General features: G+C 44.5%; 1 pseudogene; it reads left to right on the top strand.

Moving 5' to 3' along the window:
- Nucleotides 1–629: 629 nt before the first annotated feature.
- LOC149455265 (uncharacterized) lies at nt 630–15,493 on the top strand (annotated as a pseudogene).
- Nucleotides 15,494–19,997: the final 4,504 nt, after the last annotated feature.

Genomic DNA, 19,997 nt, shown 5'->3' on the forward strand with positions numbered 1-19,997 from the left:
CCCACCACAGTCCTGCAATCCCGCTATAAGTCGCTGATCATCGCCAATACTGGTATAAAAAAAAAATGAAAATTCCAGTATATATACCACCATTTGTAGATGCTATAACTTTTACGTAAATCAATTATTTTACAAGGGATTTTTTTTAGCAAAGACATGTGGCAGAATTAATTTTGACCTAAAGGTGATCAAATACCACAGAAAGAAATCTCTATTTATAGGAAAAAAAGGACATAAATGTAATTTACTGTATGTACAGCATAGTATGACTGCGCAATTGTCAGTTAAAGTAATGCAGCGCCGTATTGCAAAAAATGGCCTGGTCAGCAAAGGGGGTAAATCCTCTGGAGGGCAAGTGGTTAAAAAAACATGTCTAATATTAACTGCAGGAGACAACTTAGGTATAAAACAGATCAGAATGTATAATACTAGTTACCTGATTCAATACATTAGGCAGAGTTGTAGCTAGTATTTTAATATCGACTAGAAGAAAAGAAATGGGGCGATACAAATCAAGTGTCGTGGGTTCTTTATCTCTTTTAGGCATCACCACTATAGTGGCCTTATACTTAGAGTAACATGGATACCTCATTGAAAATCTAAGAAATTAAGATTTCTTGTAAATTTTAATGGGCTGGCCATCACAGCCTGGAGACTTACAAATAGGTAAACTTGCCACCTTCAACTTCTGGAATGTCAAAGGAGCATCAAGGTATGCCTTAGCCTTGCTACTCAAAGATGGCATATTAGTATGATCTATGATTGTAATTAGAGATGAGCGAATCGAACTAGGCGAAGTGGAATTCGTTTCGAATATTAGGAAAATTTCGATTCGCGCCGAATCCGAAAATTAGCAGACTTCGGATGCGCGAATCAAAATTTTTCCTAAAATGGCGGAGACATGTGCGGCGACGGAGCGGGGATGTCTGGGAAGGCGCGCAGACAAGGCGCACTGACCCATAATGCATTAATTCATGACATGTGATCGCATTAGCCAATCAGCAGCCAGCCAGCCAGCACTGTGTAATGGTCGAGCTATAAATGGCGGCCATTTTAGAATTCTCCATTTGCCTCCAGTCATTCAACAGAGGCAGACCTGGCTGTATTCAGGGAGAGAGTTAGGGACACAGAAACGTTACTTAGGGACACAGAAACGTTAGTTAGGGACACAGAAACGTTACTTAGGGCCACAGAAACGTTACTTAGGGCCACAGAAACGTTACTTAGGGCCACAGAAACTTTACTTAGGGACACAGAAACGTTACTTAGGGCCACAGAATCGTTACTTAGGGCCACAGAATCGTTACTTAGGGCCACAGAAACGTTACTTAGGGCCACAGAAACGTTACTTAGGGCCACAGAATCGTTACTTAGGGCCACAGAATCGTTACTTAGGGCCACAGAAACGTTACTTAGGGAAACAGAAACGTTACTGAGGGATACAGAATTGTTACTGAGGGACACAGAAACGTTACTTAGGGCCACAGAAACGTTACTTAGGGCCACAGAAACGTTACTTAGGGCCACAGAAACGTTACTTAGGGCTACAGAAACGTTACTTAGGGCCACAGAATCGTTACTTAGGGCCACAGAAACGTTACTTAGGGCCACAGAAACGTTACTTAGGGCCACAGAAACGTTACTTAGGGCCACAGAATTGTTACTTAGGGACAGACACAGAATTGTTACTGAGGGACACAGATTTGTTACTGAGGGCCACAGAAACGTTACTTAGGGCCACAGAAACGTTACTTAGGGACACAGAATTGTTACTCAGGGACAGACACAGAATTGTTACTGAGGGACACAGAATTGTTACTGAGGGCCACAGAACTGTTACTTAGGGCCACAGAAACGTTACTTAGGGCCACAGAAACGTTACTTAGGGCTACAGAAACGTTACTTAGGGCCACAGAATCGTTACTTAGGGCCACAGAATCGTTACTTAGGGCCACAGAATCGTTACTTAGGGCCACAGAAACGTTACTTAGGGCCACAGAATTGTTACTTAGGGACAGACACAGAATTGTTACTGAGGGACACAGATTTGTTACTGAGGGCCACAGAACCGTTACTTAGGGCCACAGAAACGTTACTTAGGGACACAGAATTGTTACTCAGGGACAGACACAGAATTGTTACTGAGGGACACAGAATTGTTACTGAGGGCCACAGAACTGTTACTTAGGGCCACAGAAACGTTACTTAGGGCCACAGAAACGTTACTTAGGGCTACAGAAACGTTACTTAGGGCCACAGAATCGTTACTTAGGGCCACAGAAATGTTACTTAGGGCCACAGAAACGTTACTTAGGGCCACAGAATTGTTACTCAGGGACAGACACAGAATTGTTACTGAGGGACACAGATTTGTTACTGAGGGCCACAGAACCGTTACTTAGGGCCACAGAAACGTTACTTAGGGACACAGAATTGTTACTCAGGGACAGACACAGAATTGTTACTTAGGGACACAGAATTGTTACTCAGGGACAGACACAGAATTGTTACTGAGGGATACAGAATTGTTACTGAGGGACACAGAACCGTTACTTAGGGCCACAGAAACGTTACTTAGGGCCACAGAACCGTTACTTAGGGCCACAGAACCGTTACTTAGGGCCACAGAAACGTTACTTAGGGACACAGAATTGTTACTCAGGGACAGACACAGAATTGTTACTTAGGGACACAGAATTGTTACTCAGGGACAGACACAGAATTGTTACTGAGGGATACAGAATTGTTACTGAGGGACACAGAACCGTTACTTAGGGCCACAGAAACGTTACTTAGGGCCACAGAAACGTTACTTAGGGCCACAGAAACGTTACTTAGGGCCACAGAATCGTTACTTAGTGCCACAGATTTGTTACTTAGGGACAGACACAGAATTGTTACTGAGGGACACAGATTTGTTACTGAGGGCCACAGAACCGTTACTTAGGGCCACAGAAACGTTACTTAGGGACACAGAATTGTTACTCAGGCACAGACACAGAATTGTTACTCAGGGACAGACACAGAATTGTTACTGAGGGACACAGAATTATTACTGAGGGACACAGAATTGTTACTGAGGGACACAGAATTGTTACTGAGGGACACAGAATTGTTACTCAGGGACAGACACAGAATTGTTACTCAGGGACAGACACAGAATTGTTACTCAGGGACAGACACAGAATTGTTACTCAGGGACAGACACAGAATTGTTACTGAGGGACACAGAATTGTTACTGAGGGACACAGAATTGTTACTGAGGGACACAGAATTGTTACTCAGCGACAGACACAGAATTGTTACTCAGGGACAGACACAGAATTGTTACTGAGGGACACAGAATTGTTACTGAGGGACACAGAATTGTTACTGAGGGACACAGAATTGTTACTGAGGGACACAGAATTGTTACTGAGGGACACAGAATTGTTACTCAGGGACACAGAATTGTTACTGAGGGACACAGAATTGTTACTGAGGGACACAGAATTGTTACTCAGGGACACAGAATTGTTACTGAGGAACACAGAATTGTTACTGAGGGACACAGAATTGTTACTCAGGGACAGAAACAGAATTGTTACTCAGGGACAGACACAGAATTGTTACTCAGGGACAGACACAGAATTGTTACTCAGGGACAGACACAGAATTGTTACTGAGGGACACAGAATTGTTACTGAGGGACACAGATTTGTTACTGAGGGCCACAGAACCGTTACTTAGGGCCACAGAAACGTTACTTAGGGACACAGAATTGTTACTCAGGGACAGACACAGAATTGTTACTGAGGGACACAGAATTGTTACTGAGGGACACAGAATTGTTACTGAGGGACAAAGAATTGTTACTCAGGGACAGACACAGAATTGTTACTCAGGGACAGACACAGAATTGTTACTGAGGGACACAGAATTGTTACTCAGCGACAGACACAGAATTGTTACTGAGGGACACAGAATTGTTACTGAGGGACACAGAATTGTTACTGAGGGACACAGAATTGTTACTGAGGGCCACAGAACCGTTACTTAGGGCCACAGAAACGTTACTTAGGGACACAGAAACGTTACTTAGGGACACAGAATTGTTACTCAGGGACAGACACAGAATTGTTACTGAGGGACACAGAATTGTTACTGAGGGACACAGAATTGTTACTGAGGGACACAGAATTGTTACTGAGGGACACAGAATTGTTACTCGGCACACAGAATTGTTACTGAGGGACACAGAATTGTTACTGAGGGACACAGAATTGTTACTCAGGGACAGACACAGAATTGTTACTCAGGGACAGACACAGAATTGTTACTGAGGGACACAGAATTGTTACTGAGGGACACAGAATTGTTACTCGGGGACACAGAATTGTTACTCGGGACACAGAATTGTTACTGAGGGACACAGAATTGTTACTGAGGGACACAGAATTGTTACTGAGGGACACAGAATTGTTACTCAGGGACAGAAACAGAATTGTTACTCAGGGACAGACACAGAATTGTTACTCAGGGACAGACACAGAATTGTTACTCAGGGACAGACACAGAATTGTTACTCAGGGACAGACACAGAATTGTTACTCAGGGACAGACACAGAATTGTTACTGAGGGACACAGAATTGTTACTGAGGGACACAGATTTGTTACTCAGGGCCACAGAACCGTTACTTAGGGCCACAGAAACGTTACTTAGGGACACAGAATTGTTACTCAGGGACAGACACAGAATTGTTACTGAGGGACACAGAATTGTTATTGAGGGACACAGAATTGTTACTGAGGGACACAGAATTGTTACTGAGGGACACAGAATTGTTACTCGGGACACAGAATTGTTACTGAGGGACACAGAATTGTTACTGAGGGACACAGAAATGTTACTCAGGGACAGACACAGAATTGTTACTCAGGGACAGACACAGAATTGTTACTGAGGGACACAGAATTGTTACTCAGCGACAGACACAGAATTGTTACTCAGGGACAGACACAGAATTGTTACTGAGGGACACAGAATTGTTACTGAGGGACACAGAATTGTTACTCAGGGACACAGAATTGTTACTGAGGGACACAGAATTGTTACTGAGGGACACAGAATTGTTACTCAGGGACAGACACAGAATTGTTACTCAGGGACAGACACAGAATTGTTACTCAGGGACAAACACAGAATTGTTACTCAGGGACAGACACAGAATTGTTACTGAGGGACACAGAATTGTTACTGAGGGACACAGAATTGTTACTCAGCGACAGACACAGAATTGTTACTCAGGGACAGACACAGAATTGTTACTGAGGGACACAGAATTGTTACTCAGGGACACAGAATTGTTACTGAGGGACACAGAATTGTTACTGAGGGACACAGAATTGTTACTCAGGGACACAGAATTGTTACTCAGGGACAGACACAGAATTGTTACTCAGGGACACAGAATCGTTGAATTAAAGAGTATGTCAGACAACATGCAGAGGAGTGGCAGAGGAGGCAATGTTTTAGGAGCGAGCAGACGTGGCAGCAGAGGAAGGGGTCGAGGCAGCACTAGTCACAGCCAGAGGCCAGTGCTCCCGGTGTCATCCAGCGGTCGTGTCTCCACCGACAACCCTGCCGTCATCGATTGGTTGGCTCGGTCGTCTTCCTCTTCCCAGGTCACCTCTGACACCTACAGCCAACGGTCGGTGGGTACGTCAGACACAACCGTTAGTTGGCATGGCCCGGGAGCAAGCCCACTGAAATCACGTGTCCTCTACCTGCCCCTGTCCTTTGGTGTTCCCTCACCAAGCAAAGTATCGCATGCTGTGGGCTCAGCCCCACTGTACAGTGAGGAAGAGCTAACAGAGGGCGGTCAGGAACGGGGGGAGACATCCGCCTCTTCAGCAGCCAGGCGAAGAAGTAGTGGCGAGGAGAGTGGCTCGGTAGCCGGTCTAGAGACAGGTCTGTCTCCTGACCCACACGCAGCCGAGGGGGATTGTAGTGAGGCGGAGACCCTAATTGATGATGATGAGGCTGATCGCACTTGGCAGCCTCGTCGTCATCAGGCTATTGCTTCCGCATCATCAGGAGAAGAGGGTGCCAGCTTGGCAGCGAGCAAAACAGTCGGTGGGTTGCCCAGGAGGCAGCAGGGTCGCAGCAGTGTCAGTGGAGACAAACGGCCATGGAGTACAGCACCAGCTCCACTGCAGCCTACCACCACGGCCAGTAGTGGTGCCGGTGTGCACGGAGGAAGCAGCAGTCAGCCAGTGAGGAGTATCAGGGGCAAAGTTTCCTACTCGGCGGTGTGGCAATTTTTTGTCAAGCCGCCCGAGGAAGTAAACGTAGCCGTATGTCGACTATGTGGCCAGAAAGTCAAGCGTGGCCAGGGGGCCCATGTTGGGACTACAGCGTTGCGTCAGCATATGCAGCGTCGCCATTTGGTGGCCTGGGAAAACCGTGATAAAGATACGGCGGTTCTGCCTGCCCCAGCCCCCGCTCCATCACCCGCTCCGTTACTTGCTCCGTCACCCGACGTCAATCGCCCTCTATCAGCCAGTCAAGGCTCCAACACCTTTGCTGAGGGGAGTTGTCGCTCGTTGGCATCTTCCGCTCGTTCTGATGCTCCTTCTCCTGCTACTCCTCTTCACGGATTCCGTCAGCAGTCTTTCTTGGAATCCGTTTCCAAGAGACAACAGTTTGCGAGCACGCACCCGACGGTGCAAAAGCTGAACGTCCTCCTGTCCAAGTTGCTGGTGCTGCAGTCCCTCCCTTTCCAAGTGGTGGACTCAGCACCTTTCCGAGAAATGATGGCTTGTGCCGCGCCGCGGTGGAGAGTGCCAAGCCGTCATTTCTTCGCCAAAAAGGCAGTGCCAGCCCTGCATTCACATGTAGAAGAGATGGTGGGCCAGTCTTTGAGCATGTCGGTCTCTGCCAAAGTGCACGGCAGCGCCGACGTGTGGAGCTGTAACTACGGTCAGGGACAGTACATGTCATTTACGGCCCACTGGGTGAACGTGGTGCCGTCACAGCCGCACCAGCAACTTGGACAGGTCACGCCGCTTTTGCCTCCACGTTTGCACGTCCTTGGTCCGGCAAAGATGTCCGCCTCTACCACCTCTTCTTCCGCCGTGTCCTCAGCCGCCACCCCCGTGCCAAGTCCCATTACCCGACCGGCATATCACATGTGCAGGGCGCAACGGTGTCACGCTGTGCTGCACCTGGTATGCCTTGGCGAACGTAGTCACACAGGGGAGGAACTTCTGAGTGTAATGAACAGAGAAATCGACAGATGGCTGTCTCCGCGCAAACTGAAAATCGGAACCATGTTGACCGACAACGGAAAGAACATGGTGTCTGCTCTGCGTCAAGGAAGGTTGTGCCATGCGCCATGCATGGCTCACCTGTTCAATCTGGTTGTCAAGCGGTTCCTAAAATCCACCATCCCACTGCAAGACATCCTTAAAATGTCACGTAAACTTTGCATGCATTTCAGCCATTCCTACACCGCAAAGCACACCCTCCTTGAGCTGCAGCGGCAGAACGGAATTCCACAGCATCGCCTGATCTGCGACGTTGCAACAAGGTGGAATTCAACCCTACACATGTTAGACCGCCTTTACGAACAGCGAAAGGCCATCACCGATTTCCTGATGTTACAAGCGGATAAAGGTACTCCCCTGTGTAACTTCGATGTCAGCCATTGGCAGCTCATGCGTGACACCTGCCGCTTGCTCAGGCCCTTTGAGGAGGCCACGCTATTCGTGAGTCGGCAGGACTATGGGATGAACGACGTCATTCCTCTGTTGCACGTCCTGGAACAAATGCTGTTAACAATGGCTGGTAAGGGTGCGGTAGACATGGCGCACAGATCTCAACGCCACATGACCCCTGTGGGGGCGGGACAGGAAGAGGAGGAGGTAGAGGAGGACATTTGTGCTCAGGAATTATTGAGTGAAATGGGTGGTTTTTCCACTCAGCGGACAGGAGTGGAGGAGCAGGATCATCTGGTAGAGGAGGAGGAGGAGGAGACAGAGGACCCAGACGCACCGTGGCAGTATGCTGTGGAGATGGAGGCAGGGAGTCCCTCGCATTCCTTGGCACAAATGGCCCATAGCATGCTCGGTTGCTTGCGTAGCGACAGCCGAATAATAACCATCAGACAGAGGGATGACTTTTGGCTGTCCACCTTGTTGGACCCTCGCTACCGTTCAAAAATGGTGGCCTTTTTCACACCTGCTGAGAGGGAGCCAAAATAACGTACTATAAAAACCACCTATGTAGTCAGTTGGTCTCTGCCTTTGTGCGCCAACATCCATCCTCCGCGGAGGACACGACTGTCCACCCAAAGTGTGGAGAGACTCACGTTTGTGAAAATGAATCAGGCGTGGATTAGTCTGGATTTCAAACCACCAGTTCCTGACACAACTGACTAAATCCGCCATGAACCATGCCCCAAACATGTGCCACTTTCAGGTCTCCTCACACTGCTGGTGTGTTCCATTTTTTGTCATAGGGTGCTGGCAGATTACGGGCCTCCCATAGCTGCTGCCAGGCCCGTAATCTGCCATGGGCCCCTATACCGCCTCCTCATGCTGCTGCCAGGTCCAGAGTCTCTCATGGGTCCCTGTACGGCCTCCCATTGCTGCTGTCTCCATCGCCACACTCTGCCATGTGCCACTTTCAGGTCTCCTCACACACTGCTGGTGTGTTCCATTTTTTGTCATAGGGTGCTGGCAGATTACGGGCCTCCCATTGCTGCTGCCAGGCCCCTAATCTGCCATGGGCCCCTGTACCGCCTCCTCATGCTGCTGCCAGGTCCACAGTGTCTCATGCCATGTGCCACTTTCAGGTCTCCTCACACACTGCTGGTGTGTTCCATTTTTTGTCATAGGGTGCTGGCAGATTACGGGCCTCCCATAGCTGCTGCCAGGCCCCTAATCTGCCATGGGCCCCTGTACCGCCTCCTCATGCTGCTGCCAGGTCCACAGTGTCTCATGCCATGTGCCACTTTCAGGTCTCCTCACACTGCTGGTGTGTTCCATTTTTTGTCATAGGGTGCTGGCAGATTACGGGCCTCCCATAGCTGCTGCCAGGCCCCTAATCTGCCATGGGCCCCTGTACCGCCTCCTCATGCTGCTGCCAGGTCCAGAGTCTCTCATGGGTCCCTGTACGGCCTCCCATTGCTGCTGTCTCCATCGCCACACTCTGCCATGTGCCACTTTCAGGTCTCCTCACACACTGCTGGTGTGTTCCATTTTTAGTCATAGGGTGCTGGCAGATTACGGGCCTCCCATTGCTGCTGCCAGGCCCGTAATCTGCCATGGGCCCTCGTACCGACTCCTCATGCTGCTGCCAGGCCCGTAATCTGTCATGGGCCCCTGTTATCGCTTGTTGGCATATTCCGCTCGTTCAGATGCTCCTTCTCCTGCTACTCCTCTTCACGGATTCCGTCAGCAGTCTTTCTTGGAATCCGTTTCCAAGAGACAACAGTTTGCGAGCACGCACCCGACGGTGCAGAAGCTGAACGTCCTCCTGTCCAAGTTGCTGCTGCCAGGCTCGTAATCTGTCATGCGCCCCTGTACCGCCTCCTCATGCTGCTGCCAGGTCCAGAGTGTGTCATGGGCCCCTGTACCGCCTCCTCATGCTGCTGCCAGGTCCAGAGTGTGTCATGGGTCCCTGTACGGCCTCCCATTGCTGCTGCCAGGCCCGTAATCTGCCATGGGCCCCCGTACCAACTCCTCATGCTGCTGCCAGGCCCGTAATCTGTCATGGGCCCCTGTACCACCTCCTCATGCTGCTGCCAGGTCCAGAGTGTGTCATGGGTCCCTGTACGCCCTCCCATTGCTGCTGTCTCCATCGCCACACTCTGCCATGTACCACTTTCAGGTCTCCTCACACTGCTGGTGGTTTCCATTTTTGTCATAGGGTGCTGTATGGCCTCCCATTGCTGCTGCCTCCACCGCCACACTGTGGCTCCACACTCTGGTTTTGGCCCCGTGACTGCCCAAATGAGTGAAGTGTGCGGTGATTCTAAGATCGACGGCACTCATCTGCATGTCATACTGACTGTCAGTATTATTTCTCTTCCCCAGCAGACTCCAAGGGCATTTAAATTAAAGGTACAGTGTTCTGCACTAATATAAAGGCTCTCTGAAGCCTAGAAACACCCTTTTATAAGTTAAATTCGCAGCGAATATATTCGACTCGAATCGAAATTTTTTCACGAATTCGCCGAATCAGTCGAATCGAATTTTTGAATAATTCGCTCATCTCTAATTGTAATTCAGCAGGGGCATATTTCAGCTTGGATATATATCTCACTTAAAAAAGTATACAGAATACTAATAATATAAGAAGTATTATAAATACGCCTTGTGTTGTCTCGCAAATCTCCAATATGAATATTCAATTGCTGAGATTAAGAAATGAGAGCCAATAACAGACATTTTTGAAAAAAATATTTATTGGTAGCCTTTTTTGCTAACGGTTTTTGAAGGGCAGCTGTAGGCATCATCCTGGTATAAACATTCAAAGTCCAGTGACGTACAAGTATGTTGCTGGTCCTTGTTGGCATATATAGTATGTAATGTACTTTTTTTTTCAAGAGAGTGTTATCTCTGAAATATGCATGAAGTGCATTATCGTCTCATATCTATTGGACCAATATGACTGCAATTCATTCTTTTTTGTAATGCCTATGTTGAGAGTTAGGCCCCAAAAAGTTTTACATTCGGAAACCATGATAGGTTTTCATGCGAATTGTCTGGCAAGAACTGAATTTGGGTGGGTGCCGATTTATTGTTGTTGTGTTTAAATTGCTTTGGCTCACTATCAGTTGATACAAATCTTCAGTGAAAAACAGCAGAAGGGATAAACGCTAGTGCTGACAGCGAACGGAGCTGGTCCTGCAAACATTGGGGTTTTGGGGACACTATACTAAGGGGGCACTAATATAGTTCTGTTTGTGATCAATATAATAATCCGTACAAACACTATACTAGTAGTGGCGGTGATCAGTGACCTATAGCGTGAGTGTGATAGTGTGTGGAGAATCTAACGCTAGCTGACTCTGGCTGGGAGGGGCGCTAACTGATCCTGACGCTATCTGATTTGCTAGTGGCAGTAATACAGTGATCAGTGAAAAATTCTATAAATTGACACTGTACTAATTGCACTGGCTGGGTAATCAAAGGGTTAATAGAGGCAATCAAAGGGTTAAATGTGCTAATCTAATGTGTGTGTGTAAAATGTAGGGCTTTTACAGTGTGGTGTTCTCTGGACCCCCTCCCCTGAACCGACAGGGGGGATCAGTGGGGGGCACGCACTTGTGTGCTCACACCCGCAAATAGATCACGACATAAGGGTTCGTTGAATTTCCCAGAGCCGCCGCTCACCCATTTATTGCAGTCGGGCAGTTGGAAGAAGTTAAAAGAAACTTTTAAAAAATTCAAACCCAGCCAGTGTAATTTTTTCTCAATATTTTTTTTTTTCCTAAACATGGTTTTTTTAATTTAAAAAAAAAAAAATACTTTCATCAGAGTAGTTCGATATTACCATAGTAACATTGTACTACTCTTGGGGGGGGGGGGAGCAGCAGGGCAGCAAAAATTCTACATTTCTAAATACACTAATAATAATTTCAACTGTATGTAGGCAGAGCAGGTAGTGAAAGTATAATTTCATGTCAAAAAGGAGAAAGGTGACAGGTTTGTAGCACTCTAAAGTAAGCGGCAGTCTCTCAAATATGAACACCCCTTGTAGGTATGGCTTATTTGGGTTTAAAAGTTTCTTGCAGGTGCATGTTTCTTGAACATGACAGTCTCTTGTAAGCATAGCTCACTTTGGATTAATAGCCTCTGGTAAGTGCAACGCATTCTGAATTGACAGTCTCTTGTAAGTGCCACTCTTGTCAAACCAAGTTAGCGGTAGAAGGAAATAAGCATGCTGAGAACAGATTAAGCCGAGAAAGTTTTTTTCACTTCCTGGATGATTATTATATTGTATGGAATATGGAATCTTTTTCAGATTTTCCTCCTCTATATCTAACACCTAATTGTAAGCAATCATAGGCAGATGGCAATTACTCATAGAAATATTGAATAATTTCAGGGGAAATTCAAGTGTTTTAAAAAAATTGCTAGCAGGTAGGCTTTTTATTACAGTAGAAGTTCTGTATGTCCTGCTGCCATATACATGTTTACCTTACCTGGATGCAATTTTCTTAGGAATGGGCATGTACTGCTCAGTGTAAAATCTCAGCATGTCTTGGGTTCCAAGATGATTTAACTTCCGCAACCATGATTAAGTGTTAAGTAATCCCAGGCCAGCCAATCAAGATATATACAGTAGTATTGAGGTAAATGGCAGAATAAGTGTTGTGTATACATAAATGTCTACGCAGAACAGCAAAATGCTCAAAGAGTCCAGTTGGAGCATTCAGGGTAAACTGATCTCAATGAACCAGATGCAGCACCTCTGAAGAGATGGAAATACCTCTAGGTGAACGTCTTGATGACATCACTTCCGATCTGCTCTGCATCCCACAGAAGCCCTCCGATATCTTGTTGGTTTCCATGTCCTCATCTAAGCTGTCATCTAGCCTGATTTCCAGACATTCCAGGCTGCAAGTTTTAGGAAGAGGCTCCCCATCCCAGATGCATGAGCCAACTGCCCATGTATTACATGCAAAAAGTGTAATTTCTTCCTCCCATGTGAGTTATTATTATTATTATTATACAGTATTTATAAAGCGCCAATGGTTTGCTCAGCGCTGTACATTACAAAGGGGGACAGAACATGTGACAGAACAATACCAATACAATACAAAACATGAGGGGATCGAGGGCCCTGCTCTTTTGAGCTTACAATCTAGGAGGGTGGGGATAGTGGTATAGGAGGAGATAGCTGTGGGGGATGGAGTGGTAGGAAGAGTGGAGGAGGTCGGCAATTTGCTAATTTACTAGTGTTTCTCAGTACATTTACTGCTGCACTTAGCTTGGTGCCCCCCAGTTGTGTTCTTATTACTCTCAGATATCTGTCAGTCTATCAAGATGGCTGGAAACACCATTCCTGGTATAGCACGTGTTCCCAGAACAGTTTTCTAACAGACCTTGGACTAAAGTAGTTGACTTCATTCCCCCCTCCCAATTCCCTCAGTTACCACAATTCCTGTTTTTCACTTTCAGCTGAGAGCCCACACCTGATGAGGTAGCTGAGCATGTGAACTACAGGCTGGTGTACAGTCCTCTACTGTTAGTCTTGGTGGGCAGCTGCAGAGAGCATTGATCCAATTGCATGCACAGTACTGGGCTTCAAGTGGAGTGGCTCTGTGTCTACTGGTCCTAGATGATCAACTTTATTACCCCTCTGAGATCCCTCCGGCTGTTCTGTTGGGCTACCAGATCTAACTTACTGTCAGGGTCCTGTCCACGGCAGAAGTTCTGGAAGATCTGGCAGTACCCTGCATGGCTGCAGAAGCACATATCAGCCTCAGTTTGGTGCCAGACGGCCTTTATAAGGAGGCTCATCACTTCCTCAAGTTGCTGGATGATCTCTAGCTCCCCGTGCCTTATTCCTGTTTCCTGTGTTATTGTGGCCTGTGATTTCCTGATATCGACTCGGCTTGCTCTTGGACCTGTCTACTCTGCTTAACCCCTGATCTGACCTCGGCTTGGCTTACAGATACTCTCTCTCTCGCTCTCTCGCTCCTCTGTGTATGACCACGGCTATCCCATCTGAGTATGTCTGCTCTGATTCCCACCTGGTACCTGACCTTGGCTTGAACCAGCTATCCAGTAAATCTCTAAATCCCCAAAAGGGCTTGCATACCTTGCACAGGCGCCACCTGTATGCAAACCCACCTCTGTACATCAGCTGTGCTTCTGGGTGGACCACCAACCAGCACTCCTACAGGTGACCTGTGCCACTTTGGGCCTGACTCCCGCTGTCCCACTCTCAGGGGAGTCTGGAACTTAGCCGCAAGGGAAGCCCTCTCTCCATTGGCCTCCATCACCAGGTACGTGATACTTGGACTTTGCTAAATGGGATGTTGTCTGAGAGGGTAACTGCAAGTAGCTATCTGCATACTGTACTCTTTACTGAAGTAATGATTCCTATCTAGTCTCTGCTACTATAGATCAGGGGTCTCCATACTTTGTAAACAAAGGGTTAGCTTAATGTCCTTCAGACTTTAGGGGGGTCGGATTGTGGCCAGTGGGGGTAGAAAATGTCCCAGCATCAGTGTAAGTAAAGTATACCTCAGGCTTGGTGGTCATCAGGAGTAAATAAAATTACAGAGCGCCTGTGGTCAGGGGGGAGGAATAATGCCCCATTGTTGGTGTCACTGAGGAATAGTGGCCCATCACTGGTAGCGGTGGAGATAATAGAGGCTCACCACTGGTGTCAGTGGCAGGAACTATGCCCCACTTCAAAGGAGGTAATTTTCAAACTTGCAAAGGTGATAAAATGCTGATTGCTCAGTCAGACTTGAAAGGACTTGGTCAACATCCACTATCTAATAACATGAAAAGGGGTATTATGTATGGTAAATAACATTCTTCAAAGGGTAACTTGTTTATCTAATTAATGGTAAAAGAACGCAGTTTAGGAAATATCGGGACAATAAAGATCACATTGGGAAGCAGGAAATACCTCTGACCGTCGACATCCCTACATGGTCAAAAACACCCTTAGCTGTGTATAAGATGATCATTCTTGGTAAGGTGGAGGTGACAAATGGCACTAACGTACTGAAACAACTGCTACCACAAAGCAGACTCATCGTTAAGGAGAACCAAGTATGGAAAACCATGGACCCTAACTGCTGTACCTGAAGTAGCCAAGCTTGGCTTTGTTCCTGTTCTTTTGAGTGACTGGAGTACGTTGATGGCTGTGCTGATACACATTCTGGAAACTGCATGGTTCAACTGCAGAAATATGAATCGGCTTGGAAAGGATAATTCGTGGAGATGACTCAAAGGTCTGTGCTTTAGGGGTTCTCTGGTTTACTTGGCAGAGACAAGTTCAGTGCCAGACACCTATCACTGGTTGGTGTGTGAACCTCACAGATGGACTGTTGACAATTGGAGATGAGGACATTCAAGCAATATTCCAATGAATTAAGTATCTGTGGACATTGAGCAAACTGATCTTGACAACTTTGAATCTACGATCTCTCCTTTATTTAAGAAAATACCACCACTTACAGTTGAATTGGATACATTATTTAAGAAAGATAATAGGAAAACTATAATTGGTAAAGGAAAATGTCAACAGTTCTAACAAAATTTCAAAATAATTTCAGGAGCCCTGGTGGGGCATACCCAATAACACCTTTACACACCCGCTATTGAGAACTCTTTCCATGATTTTTGTGATTATTCAGTTTACATTAGTATGTTTACTGATTGGTTTATATTGTTGTGGGAAAAGGCAATTAAGAAAACTCCAGGGAAATAAGAAAAACCTAGAGCTGGCATCAATCTTAAGAACTAGAGTAGTTTGATTGGCCATGAATCAGTTCTGAGTAAAAACCAAGGGGGGGGCATGTAGGGATATTGTAATTTTATATATATATATATATATATATATACTGTATGTGGTGTATTCTCACATTATCGACCAGGCCAGCATAGGACTGAGCTAGTTGTATTTTACACAACAAAAGCATAGCCAAGGACTCTTTAATGTTAATTTTATGCAAAATCACCTTGGCAGTTGGGGACCAACTTGTTACAATTCAAAGGAGATAATTTGCAAACTTGCAAGGGTGATAAAATGCAGATTTCTCAGTCAGACTTCAAAGGACTTGGTCAACATCCACTATCTAATACATGAAAAGGGGTATTACGTATGGCAAATAACATCCTTCAAAGGGTAACTTGTTTATCTAATTAATGGTAAAATAATGCAGTTTAGGAAATATCAGGACAACTTTGATTAGAATTTATGACTGCATCTGTCCAAGCCCAAAAGGCATTACCTGTCACCCAGAAGATCAAAGGGGCTACTAAAAGTGGCCAATCAGAGTGCTTGTCATTCTACTGAATTGGGAGAATTAATATATTATTGAAGTTTCTTTTGGTTAAGTTGTGACAGGAAAAAGTGAGTCCTCTGAGGGCTTCTGATGGTTGCATGAATATTCTAAGTATCCTGTCATCTGCCTTGTCTGTACATCTGTTTTATGAACTGTCACTGAACTGATTAAATGCATCTCTCTGGAAAAGAACTGTTGGACTAGTTGCTGCGGGAAAAACACATTTTTATAAATATACACTGGTCATCTGTTTTATGGATTGTCGTTGAGCCCATTAAATCTCTCTGGGAAAAGAAACGCTATAGTTATCCATAATGATATAAGGCAACAATAAATATTTAACGCATTCAGTAAATAACAAATGTTTTTTTAGTGAATTGACTACTTTTTCAATAAATAGCCCATGAGTTAATTTAACTAAAAAATTAATGCAGTATTTATCTCTTAGTGAATGTACCCCCTTGTGTCTAATCACTTGGCCAATTTGCTCATGCTGTTAGATCACGCTGCACAATATTGGCATGTCACCAGATTTTCTACTCAGGCTGTGACTATTTTTTTAAACCTAACAAACTGTAAGATTTTGAACACTCTTTGCTTAAATCCACCTGCAATGTTAGAATTTGTGGCTTTGAGTTTTAACCTCGTTGTTTTATAGAGGACAAATTCAATAGTAAAACAAAATACATTATGGTGTTCTGTATAAAAAACTGTAGTCTTGTGTTTTATTAGTATCAGTAAACTCCTTTATGTATACTAAGTAGTTCACGCTAAGGTACATGTCATCATGTATTATATTCTAATAAAAGGTCTTATACAATGAAAAGATTTATGGAACATGAACCAGGAAGACTCTTATTCCAAGTAATAAGACCCGTGCAAATGTACAAGAGACTTTAAAATATTTTTGGCCTCCAAGCAGCTTTCCATACTTCTACAAGTATGTCACATTTCCTATGCAATTATCAGTATTTCAACAACCTCTTCCACAGCATTTAACAGATTAAGCTTTTTCTAGCATCTACGTGTCATTCTGAGGTCTTGCTGAATTCAACATCTAGGGGATCTTTCTCCAGGAAGCGTCTTTGCTTGCAGTCAAATCAAGGGCCAGTTTGAACAGTTCGGATGCTTTAAACTTTCAGTGAGATTATTAGATGCCAAATCAAAATTGGAATCTGGAAGATTTTATATCTATAGTTTCTTCCAAGTTGGCTTCTTAATACACCAGCATTAATCACGATTTTCCTAAAACTGGAAATGTTATTACTTTTAACACATATTTCATAGAGCTCCGGAGATGCAATTTAATATTACTTGGCCAGTTCTCCTTTTATTCACATTTCCCAAAACAGCTTAATATGTCCCTGAAAAACTGATTCTAACCAAGTTAACGGCGCACTAATGACTAAACACTAGTTTGACATTTAACGCCAGAAATCATTGGTTAGTTAATCCAATGTTGTGTCACGTTCCATAAGGAATAACTGCAATAGCTGGATATTTGTGGTTATGCAAAGTACAACAGTATTCATGTGTATATTGAATCCTCTTGTATTATTTCATATGATGTAATTTTAAAATTATGAAAACTTGTACTAGAAGCAGAAAATTAAATTATATCCATATGTTTCTACTTCCACAATGGAAATTTTACTGAATTATGGGGTTATATGAATTTATTAACAATATGATTTTGAAGAAAATACATATTAAAAAACATACATTATAAATGGTTCAACTGGTAAAAATGTATTATTGTATGGAAAATTCAGTTTTCAATTGTAGCAGATCCGGGTGATTCTGTCTCTTATTCTGCCTGTCCCCTGTACATTCCTATGTTGGGTAGCCGCACTGGCCAGCAGGAATATGTGGGAAGGCACAGACAAGCTTCGCCGTTACAACAGAGGTTAAATGAGTTACAGTACATCCTTACCAGAACTTTCCAGAGCACCATTGAGGAGATCTTTGTGTGGTCCTTAATTTTTGGTCTCCTTATTATTGCCTTGGTTGACAACAGAGGTAACAGTCTTTTACTAATGCATAGCGGATGAAGTAAGTAAGGGAATTTGTTTTTCACCAAAAATAGCATAGTCAGTTTCTATGCCCATATGTGTTTATCACTGGCACATATAATACTATGCAAACCTTAAATGATAAGTTCACTTTTAGTAACATGTTACATGTTCCACCCGTTTTTAGGGAGAAACATGTAACATGTTCCTGATCCTACAGCTCTTAGCCTGATCCTCCCCTCCCTGTGACAGCAGGTCTGGGATCTTCTTCCTGAACTCTCACAGTCACAATTTTTAAAAAATGCAGTTGTGCGGAGCTGCACCCACCCGGCTGCATCATTCATTCACATTTTCCTGTGAATAGGAGTACAACTACTGTCAGCCCTTGCAGCTGATGGCTTGTAGTTCTCAATGAACGATCAATGTGCTGTTAAGCGCTCTAGGCAGTTCATTGATTCTTCCTGTCAGTGTGTTACTGCCTGCCCATACAAGGTATGAGCAATCGGCTTACACTGCTTACACTGATAGTCTGCAGGAGTCCTGCATTGCACTCACAATCTTCTGATTGCAGGTGCAATGCTCTGCAGGCTCCTAATACAAAAAATAAGAGATGTTAATTTTTTTACCTGCAAAAAGATATATATATATATATATATATGTATGTATGTATATATATATATATATATATATATATATATATATATATATATATTTGTTTATTTATTTTTTTTAAGTTGAACTTAAGTTGCACAGAATATTGGCCGGTTCAGCAGGAACCAATTTTGAGTCCATGTATACTACTGACTATGAAACAGAAACCGGTCTAAAGACCAGCTTCTATCAAATGGTCATGCTGGAAAGCCAGCATTCAATCAGCGCTTTCAATGCTTTCAGAATTTATTCTGACACTGTCAGAATACAACAACTCAGTGGGAAATATCCCTGTATTCATATTGTTTGTGTTGATGTGGGGATCTGTCAGTTTTTTTTATGTTCAACCTGCTGAATGCATATGCAAAGCTTTACCCCCTGCTGAATTTGTATACCCTGCTTTACTCCTAAACCTCAACTTCTTGGGCTAATTTATTCCTATGTCTTTTCTTTTGTGGTATTATGTCTTTGATATGGTTTATGATGTGTTTTACATGCTTTTCAGAAAGGTACCATACATTACTACGGCAATTGTGCTTGCTGGAAACTGCACCAATATTGCAGCAGGCAGGATTTTTTTTTGATCACACCATAATAAAATGCAGAGCTATGAAATATGTTTTAACCTCAATATAACCCCTAAACCTTTTTTTCCCATGTCAAAATATAACCCTTCGCTGGACTCTAACCCATAAATGTGGCTTTAAAGAGGATTTTCAGTTGTTTTTAAAAAATTTAGTCAGAGAGACACTTACCTTTCCAGGGAACCAGCGCTGTCCTTGCCAGGCCTTTGCCAGTTTTTGAGTACCATGTTGATTGTGGGAATGCAGCTGTGACTCCTTGCTGCCCCTTGTGAATACTCCAGGCAGGGAAAGGGGGGAGAACTACTGCTGGGATCACCTGTGGGGTATCAGTTCTGCTTTAAGGGACAACTATACCTTTAACTGTTGTCATGATTCAAAGCTCAAATTAGAAAACATTGAAATAACTTTCTGACTTAGTTAGTTGCTAGGTTAAAGTGGTTCAAAAGGCAAAAGGTTTTATACCATAATGCATTCTCTGCATTAGAGTAAAAGAAACCTTTCAACAGCAGCTCCCTCCCTCCATCCCTCTCTCCTTAAACACTTACCTGAGTTTTTTCTCAATCCAGTGTTGTCTCGTCTGCAACAGCTCTTCTCTTCCTGTATTTACAGGAGGCTTTAATGGCAGTGGGAGCCATTGGCTTATGCTGCTGTCAATCAAATCATGTGAGGAGGGAGTGGGCTGTGGTTGAGATGCGCTGTGTGTCTGTGGGTCTATGGATGCACACA

This window comes from Staurois parvus, unplaced genomic scaffold (assembly GCF_062004578.1).
Source record: "Staurois parvus isolate SC_StPar_1 unplaced genomic scaffold, SC_StPar_1.0 ptg000401l, whole genome shotgun sequence".
In the NCBI taxonomy this organism is placed as follows: Eukaryota; Metazoa; Chordata; class Amphibia; order Anura; family Ranidae; genus Staurois; species Staurois parvus.